A 20014-nucleotide genomic window follows, 5' to 3' on the forward strand; every position below is an offset into this window, starting at 1 on the left:
CTATCCTGCAGGGAAATTCATCAATGGTTACAGACTTACGCAGCTCATAAGTCACCACCTCCTGTGTAGCTTGGTTTGCAACCTCAGAGGTGTATTTACTTTGTGATATTGGAAAATAAGGTGGCTTAACCTGAACCTGGGGGCTCCCTATAAATGCCTATAATTAGACAATATGATTGTTTTGAGTTTCAACTGACTTTTTTTAACAACTGATGACCCTGGAGTTAGCAGCACTGTTGTTTAATTATGATGCAATGATTTCAAAGTCTGGTTTGTTGTTAAACATTCTCTGTCTGCTGATCACCGCCCTCTCCTGGTCTCTCTGCTTGCTCATCACTGCCCTCTTCTGGTTTCTGCCTGCTCATCACTGCCCTCGTCTGGTCTCTACCTGCTCATCACTTTTGAGGCATTGAGGCATTAGGTAGCCTAGTAGAGCATTGGGCCAGTAACCGAAAGGTTGCTGGATCAGATCCCCGAGCTGACAAGGTAAAAATCTGTCGTTCTGCCCCTGAACAAGGCAGTTAACCCACTATTCCCCGGTAGGCCGTCATTGTAAAAAAATTATTTGTTCTTAACTCACTTGCCTAGTTAAATAAAGGTTACATAAAAAAAAAAAACACTGCCCTCTCCTGGTTTCTGCCTGCTCGTCACTGCCCTCTCCTGGTTTCTGCCTGCTCGTCACTGCCCTCTCCTGGGTTCTGCCTGCTCGTCACTGCCCTCTCCTGGTTTCTGCCTACTCGTCACTGCCCTCTCCTGGTTTCTGCCTGCTCATCACTGCCTTCTCCTGGTTTCTGCCTGCTCGTCACTGCCCTCGTCTGGTCTCTGCCTGCTCATCACTGCCCTCTCCTGGTTTCTGCCTGCTCATCACTGCCCTCTCCTGGTTTCTGCCTGCTCGTCACTGCCCTCTCCTGGTTTCTGCCTGCTCGTCACTGCCCTCTCCTGGTTTCTGCCTGCTCGTCACTGCCCTCTCCTGGTTTCTGCCTGCTCGTCACTGCCCTCTCCTGGTTTCTGCCTGCTCGTCACTGCCCTCTCCTGGTTTCTGCCTGCTCGTCACTGCCCTATCCTGGTTTCTGCCTGCTCGTCACTGTCCTCTCCTGGTTTCTGCCTGCTCGTCACTGCCCTCTCCTGGTTTCTGCCTGCTCGTCACTGCCCTCTCCTGGTTTCTGCCTGCTCATCACTGCCCTCTCCTGGTTTCTGCCTGCTCATCACTGCCCTCTCCTGGTTTCTGCCTGCTCGTCACTGCCCTCTCCTGGTTTCTGCCTGCTCATCACTGCCCTCTCCTGGTTTCTGCCTGCTCATCACTGTCCTCTCCTGGTTTCTGCCTGCTCATCACTGCCTTCTCCTGGTTGCCGCCTGCTCATCTCTGGTCTCGACAGATTTTTTTTTTCTTCCTGGTTTGGATTTTAGTACAAACTCAAAAATGTTCTGGGACACTGTAAAGTCCATGGAGAATAAGAACACCTCCTCCCAGCTGCCCACTGCACTGAGGCCAGGAAATACTGTCACCACCGATAAATCCACGATAATTGAGAATTTCAATAAGCATTTTTCTACGGCTGGCCATGCTTTCCACCTGGCTAACCCTACCCTGGTCAACTGCCCTGCACCCCCCACAGCAACTCGCCTAAGCCTTCCCCATTTCTCCTTCACCCAAATCCAGATAGCTGATGTTCTGAAAGAGCTGCAAAAATCTGGATCCCTACAAATCAGCCGGGCTAGACAATCCGGAGCCTCTCTTTCTAAAATTATCTGCCGAAATTGTTGCAACCCCTATTACTAGCCTGTTCACCCCTCTTTTGTATCGTCTGAGATCCCCAAAGATTGGAAGCTGCCGCGGTCATCACCCTCTTCAAAGGGGGAGACACTCTAGACCCAAACTGCTACAGACCTATATCTATCCTACCCTGCATTTTCTAAGGTCTTTGAAAGCCAAGTTAACAAACAGATCACTGACCATTTCGAATCCCACTGTACCTTCTCCGCTATGCAATCTGTTTCCGAGCTGGTCATGGGTGCACCTCAGCCACGCTCAAAGTCCTAAACGATATCTTAACCGCCATCGATAAGAGACAATACTGTGTAGCCCTATTCATCAACCTGGCCAAGGCTTTCGACTCTGTCAATCACCACATTCTTATTGGCAGACTCAACAGCCTTAGTTTCTCAAATGACTGCCTCGCCTGGTTCACCAACTACTTTTCAGACAGAGTTCAGTGTGTCAAATCAGAGGGCCTGTTGTCCGGACCTGGCAGTCTCTATGGGGGTGCCACAGGGTTCAATTCTAGGGCCGACTCTCTTCTCTGTATACATCAATGATGTCGCTCTAGCTGCTGGGGATTCTCTGATCCACCTCTACGCAGACGACACCATTCTTTATACTTCTGGCCCTTCTTTGGACACTGTGCTAACTAACCTCCAAGCGAGCTTCAATGCCATACAACTCTCCTTCCGTGGCCTCCAACTGCTCTTAAATGCAAGTAAAAAGAAATGCATGCTCTTCAACCGATCGCTGCCCGCACCTGCCCGGCCATCCAGCATCACTACTTTGGACGGTTCTGACGTAGAATATGTGAACAACTACAATACCTAGGTGTCTGGTTAGACTGTAACCTCTCCTTCCAGGCCCACATTAAGCATCTCCAATCCAAAATTAAATCTAGAATCGGCTTCCTATTTTGCAACAAAGTATCCTTCACTCATGCTGCCAAATATACCATCGTAAAACTGACTATCCTACCGATCCTCGACTTCGGCGATGTCATTTACAAAATAGCCTCCAAGACTCTACTCAACAAATTGGATGCAGTCTATCACAATGCCATCAGTTTTGTCACCAAAGCCCCATATACTACCCACCACTGCGACCTGTACACTCTCGTTGGCTGGCCCTCGCTTCATACTCGTCGCCAAACACACTGGCTCCAGGTCATCTGGAAGTCTTTGCTAGTTAAAGCCCCGCCTTATCTCAGCTCACTGGTCACCATAGCTGGACCCACCCGCAGTACGCGCTCCAGCAGGTATATTTCACTGGTCACCCCCAAAGTCAATACCCCCTTTGGCCGCCTTTCCTTCCAGTTCTCTGCTGCCAATGACTGGAACGAACTGCAAAATGACTGAAGCTGGAGACTCATATCTCCCTCACTAACTTCAAGCACCAGCTGTCAGAGCAGCTCACAGATCATTGCACCTGTACATAGCCCATCTGTTGATAGGCCATCCAACTACCTCATCCCCATACTGTATTATTTTTTTATTTTGCTCCTTTGCACCCCAGTATCTCTACTTGCACATTCATCTTTTGCACATCTATCACTCCAGTGTTTAAAACTTATTCTGGCTGAGATCCCGTTACCTTCTTATGGCTGCAGTCCCGTTAACGGGATTGATATGACAACAGCCAGTCGAAGTGCAGGGCGCCAAATTAAAAAAACAGAAATCTCATAATTAAAATTCCTCAGACATTCATGTGTCTTATATTATTTTAAAGGTAATCTTGTTGTTAATCCCACCAAAGTGTCTGATTTCAAATAGGCTTTTCAGCGAAAGCACTACAAACGATTATGTTAGGTCACCACAAAACCACCATAATCACAGCCATTTTTTCCAGCTAAAGATAGCTTCACAAAAACCAGAGTAGAGATAAAATTAATCACTAACCTTCGATTATTTTCATCAGATGACACTCATAGGACTTCATGTTACACAATACATGCATGTTTTGTTTGATTAAATTCATATTTATATCAAAAAATCTGAGTTTACATTGAGGCGACTAGATTCACTAGTGGCAAAAACATCAAGTGACTTTGCATAGCCACATCATTTCAACAGAAATACTCATAAATAGATTTTTGCCTGCCATATGAGTTCTGTTATACTCACAGACATCATTCAAACAGTTTTAGAAACTTCAGAGTGTTTTCTATCCATATCTACTAATAATATTGCTTATCTTAGCTTCTGGGACTGAGTAGCAGGCAGTCTACTCTGGGCACCTTATTCATTCAAGCTACTCAATACTGCCCCCAGCCAAAAAATAAGTTAATTGCTATATCGTAATTACCTCGCTACTATGGCCGATTTATTGCCTTACCTCCCTTATCTTACCTCATTTGCACACACTGAATGTATACTTTTTTTCTACTGTATTATTGACTGTATGTTTGTTTATTCCATGTGTAACTCTGTGTTGTTTTATGTGTCAAACTGCTTTGCTTTATCTTGGCCAGGTCGCAGTTGTAAATGAGAACTTGTTCTCAACTAGCCTACCTGGTTAAATAAAGGTGAAATATATATTTTGTAATCTGTCTACCTGGGCCCGTATCCACAAAGCATCTCAGAGTAGGAGTGTTGATCTAGGATCTGTCCACACAAACATGTTCATTATGATCTAACAGGTCAAACTGATCCTAAATCAGCACTCCTATTCTGAGGCACTTTGTGGATACAGGCCGGCCCAGATCTCCCAGCAGTATTCCTAGGATGCTGTAAATAATTGAATAGTGAATATACACAATGCCAATTGTGTATTTAGTTGTTTATTATTTAATTGCATGATATAACCAACACTCAGGAATGTCATCAGGAATGGAAACAAATGCTATTCAAAAATAAGTATGATGCAGTTCTAATCAGTGGTGTAAAATATTTATGTAGAAATACTTTAAAGTACTACTTAAGTAGTTTTTTGGGGTATCTGTTCTTTACTTTACTATTTATATTTTTGACTTTTTTTACAAATGTATACTTGTTCTTCTGATACTTAGATATATTTTAGCAATTACATTTACTTTGTATACTTTGTATAAAAATACTTTTAGACTTGTACTCAAGTAGTATCTTACTGGGTGACTTTCACTTTTACTTGAGTCATTTTCTATTAATGTATCTTTACTTTTACTCAAGTATGGCAGTTGGGTACTTTTTCCACCATTGGTTCTAATTGCATTATGTATAGAAGTAGTGTAGTTCTAATTGATAGGAGATCAAAGGACATCCAACCAACTTGGCACAACTGTGGGATGCACTGGTTAGAGTCAACATGAGCCAGCATCACTGTGGAATGATTTCGACACCTTGTAGAGTCCATGCCCCAACAAATTGAGGATGTTCTGAGCCGGGACAGTTGTTGCTCAATATGCGATAATGTGACGTTGTAAACAACAGCCAATTCCAGAACATAGGCATGTCTTACATGGGCAGAAAGCTTACATTCTTGTTAATCTCACTGCAGTGTTCAATTTACAGTAGCCATTACAGAAAAAAAATACCATGCTGTTGTTTGAGGATAGTGCACAACAAAACACTTTTATCACAGCAACTGGTTTGAACTCTGAAGGTAAACCTCTGAAGGTAAATACATACAATTAAATAAAATTGTATTTGTCACATGCGCGAATACAACAGGTGTAGACCATACAGTGAAATGCTTATTTACAAGCCCTTAACCAACAATGCAGTTTTAAGAAAAATAAGTAACAAATAGTTAAAGAGCAGCAGTAAAGTAACAGTAGCGAGGCTATATACAGGGGGTACCAGTACAGAGTCAATGTGCAGGGGCACAGGTTAGTTGAGGTAATTGAGGTAATATGTACATGTAGGTAGAGTTAAAGTGACTATGCATAGATAATAAACAGAGAGTAGCAGCAGCATAAAAGAGGGGGGCAATGCAAATAGTCTGTGTAGCCATTTGATTAGCTGTTCAGGGGTCTTATGGCTTGGGGGTAGAAGCAGTCTATGACTAGGGTGGCTGAATTCTTGGCCCCAGTGATGTACTGGGCCGTACACACTACCCGCTGTAGTGCCTTACGGTTGGAGGCCGAGCAGTTGCCGAAGCAGGCAGTGATGCAGCTATAGAACATTTTGTGGATCTCAGGACCCATGCTAAATCTTTTCAGTCTGCTGAGGGGGAATAGGCTTTGTCGTGCCCTCTTCACGACTGTCGTGGGGTGTTTGAAGCATGATAGTTTGTTGGTGATGTGGACACCAAGGAACTTGAAGCTCTCAAGCTGCTCCACTACAGCCCTGCCGATGAGAATGGGGGCGTGCTAGGTCCTCCTTTTCCTTTAGTCAACTATCATATAATGTACTTACATTCAGTAATCTTGCTCTGATTTGTCATCATGAGGGTCCCAGAGATAAAATATAGTGTAGTTTCATTTGAAAAAATACATTTTTATATTCAAATGTAGGAACTGGGTTCTACAGTTTGACCCCACTGCTGTCTCTGGCTCCACACCCACCCCGGCATCTAGATGTGTGAAGGTTAGAGTCTTTTCTGTAGGGAAGCTAATGAGCCATCAAGAATGACATTCCTGGATGTGTGGAAACTTACATTTTTTATTACCATAGCATTTTTGTATGTTCTCTGTCGTTATGTACTTGAAAATGTATAAATTGACCAATTTGGCACATTTGGGCAAACTCCTGGCAGACTTAATACAACATATTGTGGTAATGTAATTCTTCACTGGATCAGTCTGAAACTTTGCACACACACTGCTTCCATCTTGTGGACAACATCTAAATCACACCTAGAGTCCCATCTCAATGTATGGCCTTTCTCTTGCATTTCAGAGATGATGGAAAAAATATAGAAAACATGTTTTTTTGTTTGTATTGTCTTTTACCAGATCTAATCTGTTATATTCTCCTACATTAATTTTACATTTCCACAAAAGTCTAAGTGTTTCCTTTCAATTGGTATCAAGAATATGCATATCCTTGCTTCAGGTCCTGAGCTACAGGCAGTTAGATTTGGGTATGTCTTTAGGCTGTAATGGGAAAAAAGGGTCTGATCCTTAAGAGGTTTTAAGGTACTCCAAAGATTTTTACCATCATTCTTTATATCATTTATTTGTGTTTCATAGTATAGTTTATTTTTATTTAGTTTAGTCACATGATTTCTCTATTTTAAATATGTTTGCCAATCAGTTGGGCTGCCAGACTTATTTGCCATTCCTTTTGCATCATCCCTCTCAACCATAAAATAGTTAAATTCCTCATCTTTCCATGGGCTTTAACAGTTTTTACAGTTAATTTCTTAATGGGTGCATGCTTATTAGTAACTTGAATAAGCAATTTCATGAATATATCAAGTGCAGCGTCTGGTTGCTCCTAATTACATACCACAGACCAGCAAATATTCTTTACGTCAACATCAGAATCAGAATCACTCCGAAACTTATTGTAACTTATTGTACACTATATTAGGCCCATCCTTTGGAAGTTTGGCTTTCCTAGATATGGCTACTATGAGGTGTCTGTTGAGAGGGTTATTATCTATGGTAAGCTATATCCTCCCATGTTTTAATTTGATATATGACTTAGTCTAATTTGAATTAGATTAGGACTGTGATTGTGGTAGCAGCCTAACCCATCTCCAAGAGAAGAGACGTCATTTATTTAGTCATCTAGGAGCAAAGACAAGGAATGCCCCAAGGAATGCATTTAGATAACTTACATTCATGAAAGTTATTAGAAGATAGGTATTGTATGTCAACCTCCTAACACCTTACACTTTTGAATGTCACTTCTCACCTAATTTTACGATGTATCACCATTTTCAGACAAGGATTGAGAGAAGAAAGAGGCATAGACAGAAAGATACATACTGCACGTGGCCTGGTTGTTTTTGTGGAAGGAAATGTGTTGTCAACAAAATATATCTTATTGGAAAATAACAATTTGTAATTATCACTTTTTGAACTACACATTTGTTTTCTGTCGAGGTTTTCATGTTGACAAAGTGCCTCAGAACCTGGACGTCATAGTGATTGGTATTGGCATCGGGGGCCTGACGGTGGCGGCCACGTTGACCAAATTGGGCAAGAGGATCCTTGTCCTGGAACAGCATGACCAATCAGGAGGCTGATGTCACACCTACATAGAGAAAGGATTTTAATTCGATATTGGTAAGACAGAGGTCTTGTTGTGGGTTTCTCACTGATAACTTGTACTCAATAGACCAGGTGTCATAGAAAGTACAGTAGGTTGTATTCCAAGTATTCAACGCATCATGCATTGCTTTGGAGTTAACACATTTGAAATGAGCACATATGGCATCTAATGTGGCACAAAATGTAATGATCAATTCACATACAACAAGCTGTGTTGAGAAGAAGCGCTTGCCCCCTCTTCTAAAAGTTTGGGTAGTACATTATCCTCACACAGTCAATGGTTTCCCACTAGATGGGCAAGTGGCAAAGCCAAAATTGGCTATATTGTAAAAATGTACGTTGGTCTTATTTAAGTTTAGGGTAAGGCATAAGCTTGCTTATCAATGTGGTTAAGGTAAGGGTTAGGTTTAAAATCGTATTTTAAGAAGATAAACCCACCTGTTTCTACAATTTATGTTTTTGCCACTTGCCCAGATAGTGACGACCCAGTCAATGGCCTTTGTAACATCTTATTGAAACATGATTTGTCACCATTGTCCCTTCCAGGTCTCCACTACATCAGCAAGCTCCATGAGAACAGTCTGCTGCATATTGCCTTCGACCAGATCACAGATGACCAGCTGGAGTTTGTAAAGCTGGACCAGCACTTTGACATCATCCAGATCGGTGAGAGAGAGGAGAAATGCGAGTACCATCTTCACCGGCACGACAGAGATGTAGACTCACCTGAAGAAGCAGATGATGTTGCTACCATCAAAATGTTTTTCAAAATCATGAACAAACTTTATTTCAGTGGGGGGGATTTGTTGGTCATGAGAACACTGATGTGATCAACTGAGGATCAACAGTATTGTAGTCACCTCAAGCCATTACCTAGTGACCTCATCAAGATATTTGGATCTCTTGGGGTAACAGCTGAGGTGTTTGGTTGACAGCCCCAAGGTTCAAGCCCTGGTTGGGACTACCCTCTGACTTTGCTGAGGTGTTTGGCTGATGGTACAAGCGTCAAGCCCTGGCTGGGACTACCCTCTGACTTCGCTGAGGTGTTTCGTTGGCACTCCCAATGTCCAAAGTTCAAGACCTGGTTGTGGTTGGGACTACTCTCTGACTTCGCTACAGTATATTAACTGATGTTTTTACTTCAAATGACCATCTGTATCATGCCAGGTGTCAGCCAAGAAGACCCACTACCTGGCCTCTCTGAAGCTGATCCCCCCCCACTACCTGGCCTCTCTGAAGTTGATCTCCCCACTACCTGGCCTCTCTGAAGCTGATCTCCCACTACCTGGCCTCTCTGAAGCTGATCTCCCACTACCTGGCCTCTCTGAAGCTGATCTCCCACTACCTGGCCTCTCTGAAGCTGATCCCCCACTACCTGGCCTCTCTGAAGCTGTTCCCCCACTACCTGGCCTCTCTGAAGCTTATCCCCCACTACCTGGCCTCTCTGAAGCTGATCTCCCACTACCTGGCCTCTCTGAAGCTGATCTCCCACTACCTGGCCTCTCTGAAGCTGATCCCCCCACTACCTGGCCTTTCTGAAGCTGATCTCCCCACTACCTGGCCTCTCTGAAGCTGATCTCCCACTACCTGGCCTCTCTGAAGCTGATCCCCCACTACCTGGCCTCTCTGAAGCTGATCCCCCACTACCTGGCCTCTCTGAAGCTGATCTCCCACTACCTGGCCTCTCTGAAGCTGATCCCCCACTACCTGGCCTCTCTGAAGCTGATCCCCCACTACCTGGCCTTTCTGAAGCTGATCCCCCCACTACCTGGCCTTTCTGAAGCTGATCTCCCCACTACCTGGCCTTTCTGAAGCTGATCTCCCACTACCTGGCCTTTCTGAAGCTGATCTCCCCACTACCTGGCCTTTCTGAAGCTGATCCCCCCACTACCTGGCATTTCTGAAGCTGATCTCCCCACTACCTGGCCTTTCTGAAGCTGATCTCCCACTACCTGGCCTTTCTGAAGCTGATCTCCCCACTACCTGGCCTCTCTGAAGCTGATCCCCCACTACCTGGCCTTTCTGAAGCTGATCTCCCCACTACCTGGCCTTTCTGAAGCTGATCTCCCCACTACCTGGCCTCTCTGAAGCTGATCCCCCACTACCTGGCCTTTCTGAAGCTGATCCTCCACTACCTGGCCTCTCTGAAGCTGATCTCCCACTACCTGGCCTCTCTGAAGCTGATCCCCCACTACCTGGCCTTTCTGAAGCTGATCTCCCACTACCTGGCCTCTCTGAAGCTGATCCCCGATTGGCTGGCTTTGTTCCTACTGAAGTCAGGCATCACCAACTTCTGCTCCTCCGTCTTTACCCTCTCTGGTACTGGAGCTACAGACCTGGTCAGCACTTTGACCACCAACACCTTGAACACCTTCACATCATCTTAAACTACCTCTTCTACGGTAGATAGACTTAACATTCTAGATTATATGTAAGTGATAATGCCCAAGAAGCAGGTGTTTGGAGGATATATTGGCACAGGTGGGGAATACCACTTTTATACAATGGGTTACCAACATATTCAAATAATGATTCACATATTTTAATTGACAACGTTAGTTTTGATGAATTTACTCTTACTATTTCATCCTTCCAAAAGATATAGTCCCTACACAAATCTAGGGTTGCAACCTAAGCCGGCTGGTTGTTCATTCTATCCATTCGGTTGCCAGAGTGGCCCAGTCGTTAAGTCTTTTTGTTCTGTATTTATGGATGCGACCCAGTCTGTCACACTCTGGCCTTTGTTATATTCATTTTCTTTATTAGTTTAGTTAGGTCATGGTGTGACATGGGATGTTTGTGTGTTTTTGTCTAGTTTAGGGTGTGTGTATTGTTTAGGGGGGTTTGTAGTATGTATGGGGTTGTGTTCAATGTAGGTGTTTAGGAAAGTCTATGGTTGCCTGATTTGGTTCTCAATCAGTGACAGCTGTTTATTGTTGTCTCTGATTGGGAGCCATATTTAAGGCAGCCATAGGCTTTAGGTGTTTGTGGGTAATTGTCTATGTTGAACGTTAGTAGCTTGTGTGTGCACTTTCGTTTATAGCTTCACGGTCGTTTGTTGTTTTGTTTTGTAAAAGTGTTCGTTTTCGTGTTTAGTCATCTCTATTAAAAGAAGATGTACTCATATCCCGCTGCGCCTTGGTCCGCTTATTATGACGATCGTGACACAGTCATTCGTTCTAAATGTTCCATTGCCTTACTGGCTGGCAACATTCTTATCCATTGCTTGCTAGCTAGCCATCTAAGGCTAACTTACAGTCAGGTCAAACAGTGCAGCCAGAATTACAACAAAGTAGCTGCATTTGATTTGTTTAAGCTGTTTTCTAGTGACATTTATTTGGATACATCCATAACAATAAGCTAATGTTCCGCGATTTCACCTGGCGTAGAAAATGTGCTCTCTCGTCAGGACACTGTTGTTCAGAGGAGCTAGCCAACAACACTTCAAACTGAAAGTGGAAAGATTTCAATCTAGCTGCACTTTACCTGTTGTTTTCTATTGATAGTTCTTTGTATATGTCCGTAAAAATTATGCTGATTCATGATTTCGACTGGCTGAGAAAAGCTGTCTGCCTGTCTCTCATCCCGAATCCCGACTCCCGACACGTTCATTACTATGCAACAGCTGGAGATCGTATTTGAATATTGAAACAATGTTGCAAATGACGGAGAGACAGACCGCAAGGTTTATATAAATCTCCGCTGTTGAAAACTAAATGTTAGTCTTAAAGAAATGTGAGATAATATCTAGATTATTTTTATAGTGGTGATAAAGTTTATAAATTGCCTGGCTGGGCTGATGAGACAGTGGATTGCGCAGTCAGATGGAACAGAGTAAATAGTCATTCCTAGATTTAGATGGTGGTAACGTGTGGAATAGACACCGGCAATAGACACTGGATTAGACCCACCCGTTGTATAAACTATACTATTCTATTATTTTCTATATTATTCTATTCTAGGCTCCGAACAAGGGGTTAATTAAAGATATTGTCATAATGCTAATTTCACCAATGAGTAAATGATTGACAAGGACAAAGGAAACAAACCCCAACACATGATTACTGTATATATGTGATAACCTTTGTATGCTTGCAATTCGCAATGATGGAAACGTACTGGGTAAATGGAGATGTACTGCTTTAGTTCTCGGGCTGAGAATTGCCTGCACCTGCTGATAGTCACACAGGCTCAAGGCCGAGATAGAGGGAGAAACCACAGTCTAGACATGTTTTTCTCATCTTAGATACTTTGTATCTAATCCAATGCAACAATGTAGAAGCATCATGCAACAATGTAGAACAACCTACCACATATGACTGATGGTAGGTTGTACAAAGAGAGTGGTCTCCTATTTCGCCACACAGATCTTTACTATAGACTACTGAGGTACTCTGTATGTGAATCTCTGTCTGCAATTGCATTTTATTACTAAAGAGTGTTATACCAAGGTCCCTGTGTCATCTATCTGGAAGACTGATTGTTAAAGGAAACTTACATCACCCCATGCAAAGGACCACCCAAAAATCTGACCAGGACATTGCCTCCAGACTTCTGGATGACAGGGATGATCTGGTAGGAGATCTCCTCCTTTAGGGTAGGTTCTCTCTTGTAGTGGTGCAACAGTAGAGTATTAGGGTAGTATCTCTCTTCTAGTGGTGCAACAGAATAGCATTGATCACAACACTGGAGTCCTTAGGGGAACACTGGGGGGGGGCACAGAAAATAAACAATTAGCTACCTCAGTCCTATTTCATGAATTATGGCAGATATTCCCCTGTAGACATGGCTCAGTTGGTCTTAGAAAAGGAGCCTTGTATATTTCTCCTTCCGCCATGTCAATTATCAATGGTTCAGTCCAGTACAATTCTTGTGGAGTTCTCGAGACACCTACAGTTCTTACAGACCGTTTGGTTATAGGTGGAGCCAGGATTTGTCCTGGTGCACCTAAGCAGGAACAGTGGGCTCCAGTGTCAATTAAGAATAGGATAGTTCTTCCATGTATCCGAAGTTTGATTATTGGCTTCTTTTTCCCATCTTCCAACATGTAGTGGGGACACTGGAGGAAAGGGGTTGGGCCTCTATATTGCTGATTATCAGGAAAGTAGGAACTGTTGGTGTTCTGATTTCCTTGTGGCCAGACACCTCCTCTTCCCCCTCTCTGTGGTTGATTTCCTCCGAGTCCTCCTTGGTGGCCAGGACCAGGCTGGTAACCTCCTTGTGCCTGCTGGGGAGGTTCTCCATAGGTTTGGGGTTGCTGTTGATATCCACCTTGTTGTTGGTATCCTCCTCTGTTTCCTCCTCTGAAATTTCCTCTCCCTCTTCAGTTCACTCCAGGTGTTGTAGCCCATCCTTGATATTGAGGATTTTGTGGACATTGGTTCCTCATGTGTCCAAATTGTCCACACCCCCAGCATTGCATAGGTGGCATTCTGAGTGATGGTAGGCCCCATGGTTGTGGGTTCCCATAGGTCTGAAGGGGAAACTGTACATAAGCACTATGGGCTGTGGTTGCGGCGCAAGCCCACTTGGGAGCGCTGTAGGAGCAGGAGTGTTCATCACCATGTCAGGTTCACCTCTCTTAGTTTGTCATATGGTCTCATGTTTTCCTCAGAATCATCATCCTGTTGTTCCCTCAGTTGTTTTCGGTGTTCGCAGACTTATGCCTTAAGTCTTTCCATTGTTCTTCGAGAACACTCTTCTTCTTCATCTTCTTTCATTAGTTCCCCCTTAGTAATTACATTTGTACCAGTAGCTATTAAAGGCTATAAACTCACTCACTTCTACACCTCCTTCTTTATCTGCATAAGGTGGGGGAGCTGTAGGGTGAAGGGGCCCACATCCTGGGTCTCTCTTTTTCACTTGTTCCGCCACCCTTTGACTCTTCAACTGTTTCAACTGACTTTGAGCATAAAACGTCTGTCCTTCAGTCTGAATGAGTCCCAATATAGTGGCTGACAGTATGGTAACCTTATTACTCTTCTTCTTACTGCCTTGCCTTCCCTTGACTATGTCACTTATCACATCACACTTAGTCTTATCAAATGTTCCTGTGACCGGATATCTGTACTTTTCTTCTTTGTTTGTCCATTTATTGCATTTACAAAACACCCAGTCCAGGTCAGTTTTCAAGTAGGGATATTTGTCCTGTAAATATTGTTTAGGAATAATATGTTTCATTGGTGTGGGACCCACTGTCTCTGCACTGCCTTTAGTTGAATCTGTCATGGTGCCCCTTAATTTTCTTTTAATCAGGTTCTTTGTAATGCGGACTGAGTGACTTATCTGTATGGTACTGTAGAAAACCCCAGTTCTATCCCCGTATACGGGAAGTAGAACCTAACATAGGATGATATACCCAACGCAGTTCTATTTTCTCTAACCCTTCTTCTTCTTTAGTTTCACTACAATCACTCACTAACCAAACTACTGTAAATGGTTCCACATATGTGTGGTAAATAACCACAATTGGTTTCAATTGTATTTTAACTTCAGTATGGGGGTTAAAATACATGTGGATATAATGGAAGAGTAAACTCACGTCTTTCCCAATATGCAATTTGCAAATGTATCCCTTCTTGTACTAGTCTTAAAGACTTGTTGTCTATACCAGTCTAGATTTATTTCAGTACAGAGAAATTCTTGATATTAACTAGCATATATCCATCCATTCACTGTTATCAAATACACTCAACTCATACAACAATTGCCCCACACCAAATCTATAATCCCACCAATTATACAAAAATCATAACAAAACCAGTGTCTTCCCTCAGGTAAGAACACAATACATAAAACCAGTGTCCTCCCTCAGGTAAGAACACCATACATAGAACCAGTGTCCTCCCTCAGGTAAGAACACCATACATTAAACCAGTGTCCTCCCTCAGGTAAGAACACCATACATAAAACCAGTGTCTTCCCTCAGGTAAGAACACCATACATAAAACCAGTGTCTTCCCTCAGGTAAGAACACCATACATAAAACCAGTGTCTTCCCTCAGGTAAGAACACCATACATAAAACCAGTGTCTTCCCTCAGGTAAGAACACCATACATAAAACCAGTGTCTTCCCTCAGGTAAGAACACCATACATAAAACCAGTGTCCTCCCTCAGGTAAGAACACCATACATAAAACCAGTGTCCTCCCTCAGGTAAGAACACCATACATAAAACCAGTGTCTTCCCTCAGGTAAGAACACCATACATAAAACCAGTGTCCTCCCTCAGTTAAGGACACCATGCACATATAACACTTTCAATCACTTGTCACCCAGTACCTCAGTACTGACTTGGTTCATCCTAATCTATAACCAAGTTCCTCACACAAGGTTCCATTAGACCCTCATGAATTTCTAACTGTTACACCTGGAATTCTGTGTCATTTGTCACATATACATCATATACGGGCTTATACATACATGTAGGTATCGACTGTTCCTGTAATTATCAACCACATGAGTGAGGTGCCACTTACATACTGGAATGAGTCATCAACCACACAGTGCTTTTTCTAATTTCAGACTTTTGGTTTAACAGGCGTCTGCTTACCTTATAATTTGATGCGCTGCACAGCGGGACGAAGATAATCCAGACGCAGTGGTCACTCACTCCAGGCAAGCTCGCCAAATGTCGGGTGGTCCTTTGCATGGGGTGATGTAAGTTTCCTTTAACAATCAATCTTCCAGATAGATGACACAGGAACCTTGGAATAAAACTCTTTAGTAATAAAATGCAATTGCAGACAGAGATTCACATGCAGAGAACCTCAGTAGTCTATAGTAAAGATCTGTGTGGCGAAACAGGAGACCACACTCTTTGTACAACCTACCATCAGTCATATCTTAACATTGTTGCATTGGATTAGATACAAAGTATCGAAGATGAGAAAAACATGTCTAGACTGTGGTTTCTCCCTCTATCTCGGCCTTGAGGCTGTGTGACTACCAGCAGGTGCAGACAGTTCTCAGCCTGAGAACTAAAGCAGTACATCTCCATTTACCCAGTACTTTTCCATCATTGCGCATTGCAAGCATACAAAGGTTATCACATACATACAGTAATCATGGCATTGGTGTATCAATCGACTGACAGATCGATCCATTCGATTTGTGTTGCCTTATGGTGTTCTGTCTTACTACTATCGTGTCTTGCTATGGGTTTATGGCAAAATACTTTCTTCCTAGCAGTAACGTCTGACATGATGAAGCACAGCAACGGATCATTATCTCTGGCTTTCATGGAACCCAAGAGGAGCTGGGTATTGTCGCCACCAGCTTCTTCTTCATAATGATATGGAAGGCTCCTAAGTACCATCACCGAGTGCTCTTTCAAGATTGACATGAGATGATATCACTCTCTGTACTCAAAAGGTGGCGCTGCTGTATAAACAATGAGTACAAGCAGTTACTATGGCATCCATATATAGCCTACAGCTGTATATGAAGACTAGTTTCATTGATGCATCATCATTCTAGCATTCTCCAGATGTTTACAGCCTTGTTGTTTTGTGTAGGATGGGAGGGTTCTTTGCCATGAGTAAAGAGGATGAACCTGATAATATCCCCATGATGTTCGTCACCTTCCCCTCTGCCAAAGATGCTACGGCCAAGACGAGGTAGGATACTGTAACACTGAATACCAGAGATAATGTAGTCAAAGGGTGTGTACTTCTTTGTCTGATGTACTGTATATACCATGTTACATTCCAGAGAAATCATGCATAATAATATTGACCATGGTGAAACATGAGTGGTTTGAGGAATAGAAGGGTACCTCAGTAAGGAAATGGGGAGATGACTATACCAACTACAACATTTTAATTTGACTGGGCATGCACCCTTTTCCCCAAGCTGAGAGAAAAGGGTGGAATAAAATGCCTTTTAACAAACATAGTGTTTATTGAATCTCGCTCACGCTCTCTCTGTGTTTGGGAGTTTGTAGAGGTTTAGAGATTAATACATGTTAATTCAATTAATCAATTAGCAGTCAAATAACTATTGCTAATGTCTCTATGCTCTGTTCTCCATTTAGTGTTCCAGGACGTTGTGACCCCCCTAACTAACATGCACTACTTGGGAGCCCAGTGCAGAGCGCAGTACTCCACTGAGCACAAAAGGGACCTCTTCCATGCTGCTCCACCCATGTCAAAAACCTTTCATCTCAGGTTACACTCCTGGAGCTTCACCTCTAATGCTTCTCCTAAGGATGAAATCCTCTATAAAGTGAGATGAAATGTGCATTAGCAGTAAAGTCTATTGAGTTATATTGTCACATGTTATAAAGTCTATTGAGTTATATAGTCACATGTTGTAAAGACTATTGAGTTATATAGTCACATGTTGTAAAGACTATTGAGTTATATAGTCACATGTTATAAAGTCTATTGAGTTATATAGTCACATGTTGTATAGTCTAGTGAGTTATATAGTCACATGTTATAAATACTATTGAGTTATATAGTCACATGTTGTATAGTCTATTGAGTTATATAGTCACATGTTGTATAGTCTATTGAGTTATATAGTCACATGTTGTATAGTCTATTGAGTTATATAGTCACATGCTGTATAGTCTATTGAGTTATATAGTCACATGTTGTATAGTCTATTGAGTTATATAGTCACATGTTGTATAGACTATTGAGTTATATAGTCACATGTTGTATAGTCTATTGAGTTATATAGTCACATGTTGTATAGTCTATTGAGTTATATTGTCACATGTTGTATAGTCTATTGAGTTATATAGTCACATGTTGTATAGTCTATTGAGTTATATAGTCACATGTTGTATAGTCTATAGAGTTATATAGTCACATGTTGTATAGTCTATTGAGTTATATAGCCACATGTTGTATAGTCTATTGAGTTATATAGTAACATGTTATAAAGACTATTGAGTTATGTAGTAACATGTTATAAAGACTATTGAGTTATATAGTCACATGTTGTATAGTCTATTGAGTTATATAGTAACATGTTATAAAGACTATTGAGTTATATAGTCACATGTTGTATAGTCTATTGAGTTATATAGTCACATGTTGTATAGTCTATTGAGTTATATTGTCACATGTTGTATAGTCTATTGAGTTATATAGTCACATGTTGTATAGTCTATTGAGTTATATAGTCACATGTTGTATAGTCTATTGAGTTATATAGTCACATGTTGTATAGTCTATTGAGTTATATTGTCACATGTTGTATAGTCTATTGAGCTATATTGTCACATGTTGTATAGTCTATTGAGTTATATAGTCACATTTTGTATAGTCTATTGAGTTATATAGTCTATAGAGTTATATAGTCACATGTTGTATAGTCTATTGAGTTATATAGTCACATGTTGTATAGTCTATTGAGTTATATAGTCACATGTTGTATAGTCTATTGAGTTATATTGTCACATGTTGTATAGTCTATTGAGCTATATTGTCACATGTTGTATAGTCTATTGAGTTATATAGTCACATGTTGTATAGTCTATTGAGTTATATAGTCATATGTTATAAAGACTATTTAGTTATATAGTCACATGTTGTATAGTCTATTGAGTTATATAGTCACATGTTGTATAGTCTATTGAGTTGTATAGTCTATTGAGTTATATAGTCACATGTTGTATAGTCTATTGAGTTATATAGTCACATGTTGTAACGTCTATTGAGTTATATAGTCACATGTTGTAACGTCTATTGAGTTATATAGTCACATGTTGTAACGTCTATTGAGTTATATAGTCACATGTTGTAAAGACTATTGAGTTATATAGTCACATGTTGTAAAGTCTATTGAGTTAAATAGGCACATGTTAAGTCTATTCACAGTTACAAACTCTTGTCTGATTGCGATGTTTTACTATGTTTTAAAGACTTTTCACAGTTACAAACTCTTGTCTGATTGAGATGTTTAAGTATGTCAGGGAGCTTGCATAGCTCCAGGCCATCTTTGCCACCTTATATGGTGTGTGTGGATGTTTTCAGCTGTGGGATAGCAGGAGCGTTGCACGGCGGTCTCCTGTGTGCCTCCATGGTCCTGGACCACATAGTCTACATCGACCTCCTCTTCCTCAAGAAGAAGCTGAAGAAGCGGATAATCAGAGAGATGGCCAGGCTGGCCTAGAAGCTCGAGTGAGGAGACTGCACTTTATTTCTACTTCTATGCTCCCGGGTGAAGTTTCCCCTATAAATACAAATCTACGATCAGCTTCCCCTAATCCTAACCTTAATCATTTGTTTGGGACAATCTCAAACTGACCCAAGATCACCGTCTAGGGCCAGCTTCACCCTACACATTACTTCTACAGTAAGGTAGCCTATGCGCAATCAGAAGAAACCACTAACATCCGGTTTAATGGGATACAGTATCCTTAACCTAGCTTCCTTTTCCCTTGAAAAGTAGACCTTCAATGCTGCAGAAATGTTGTGTTACCCTTCGCCAGATCTGTGCCTCTACACAATCCTGTCTCGGATCTCTACGGGCAATTCATTCGACCACATGCCTCAGATTTTGCTCTGACATGCACTTTCAACTATGGGAATTATCTAGACAGGTGTGTGCCTTTCTAAATCATGTCCAATCAATTTAATTTACCACAAGTGGAATCCAATCAAGTTGTAGAAACATCTCAAAGATGATCAATAGAAAGAGCATGTACCTGATCTCAGTTTCAAGTCTCATAGTAAAGGGCCTGAATACCTATATACACTGCTCAAAAAAATAAAGGGAACACTAAAATAACACATCCTAGATCTGAATGAATGAAATATTCTTATTAAATACTTTTTTCTTTACATAGTTGAATGTGCTGACAACAAAATCACACAAAAATTATCAATGGAAATAAATTTATCAACCCATGGAGGTCTGGATTTGGAGTCACACTCAAAATTAAAGTGGAAAACCACACTACAGGCTGATCCAACTTTGATGTAATGTCCTTAAAACAAGTCAAAATGAGGCTCAGTAGTGTGTGGCCTCCACGTGCCTGTATGACCTCCCTACAACGCCTGGGCATGCTCCTGATGAGGTGGCGGATGGTCTCCTGAGGGATCTCCTCCCAGACCTGGACTAAAGCATCCGCCAACTCCTGGACAGTCTGTGGTGCAAC

The 20014-nt window shown here is 41.9% G+C and overlaps 1 pseudogene; it reads left to right on the plus strand.

Moving 5' to 3' along the window:
• Positions 1 to 4426: 4426 nt before the first annotated feature.
• On the plus strand, positions 4427 to 19026 carry LOC129861442 (inactive all-trans-retinol 13,14-reductase-like; annotated as a pseudogene).
• The last annotated feature ends 988 nt before the right edge of the window (positions 19027 to 20014 follow it).

Source organism: Salvelinus fontinalis, chromosome 1 (genome assembly GCF_029448725.1).
Source record: "Salvelinus fontinalis isolate EN_2023a chromosome 1, ASM2944872v1, whole genome shotgun sequence".
NCBI classification, from domain to species: Eukaryota; Metazoa; Chordata; class Actinopteri; order Salmoniformes; family Salmonidae; genus Salvelinus; species Salvelinus fontinalis.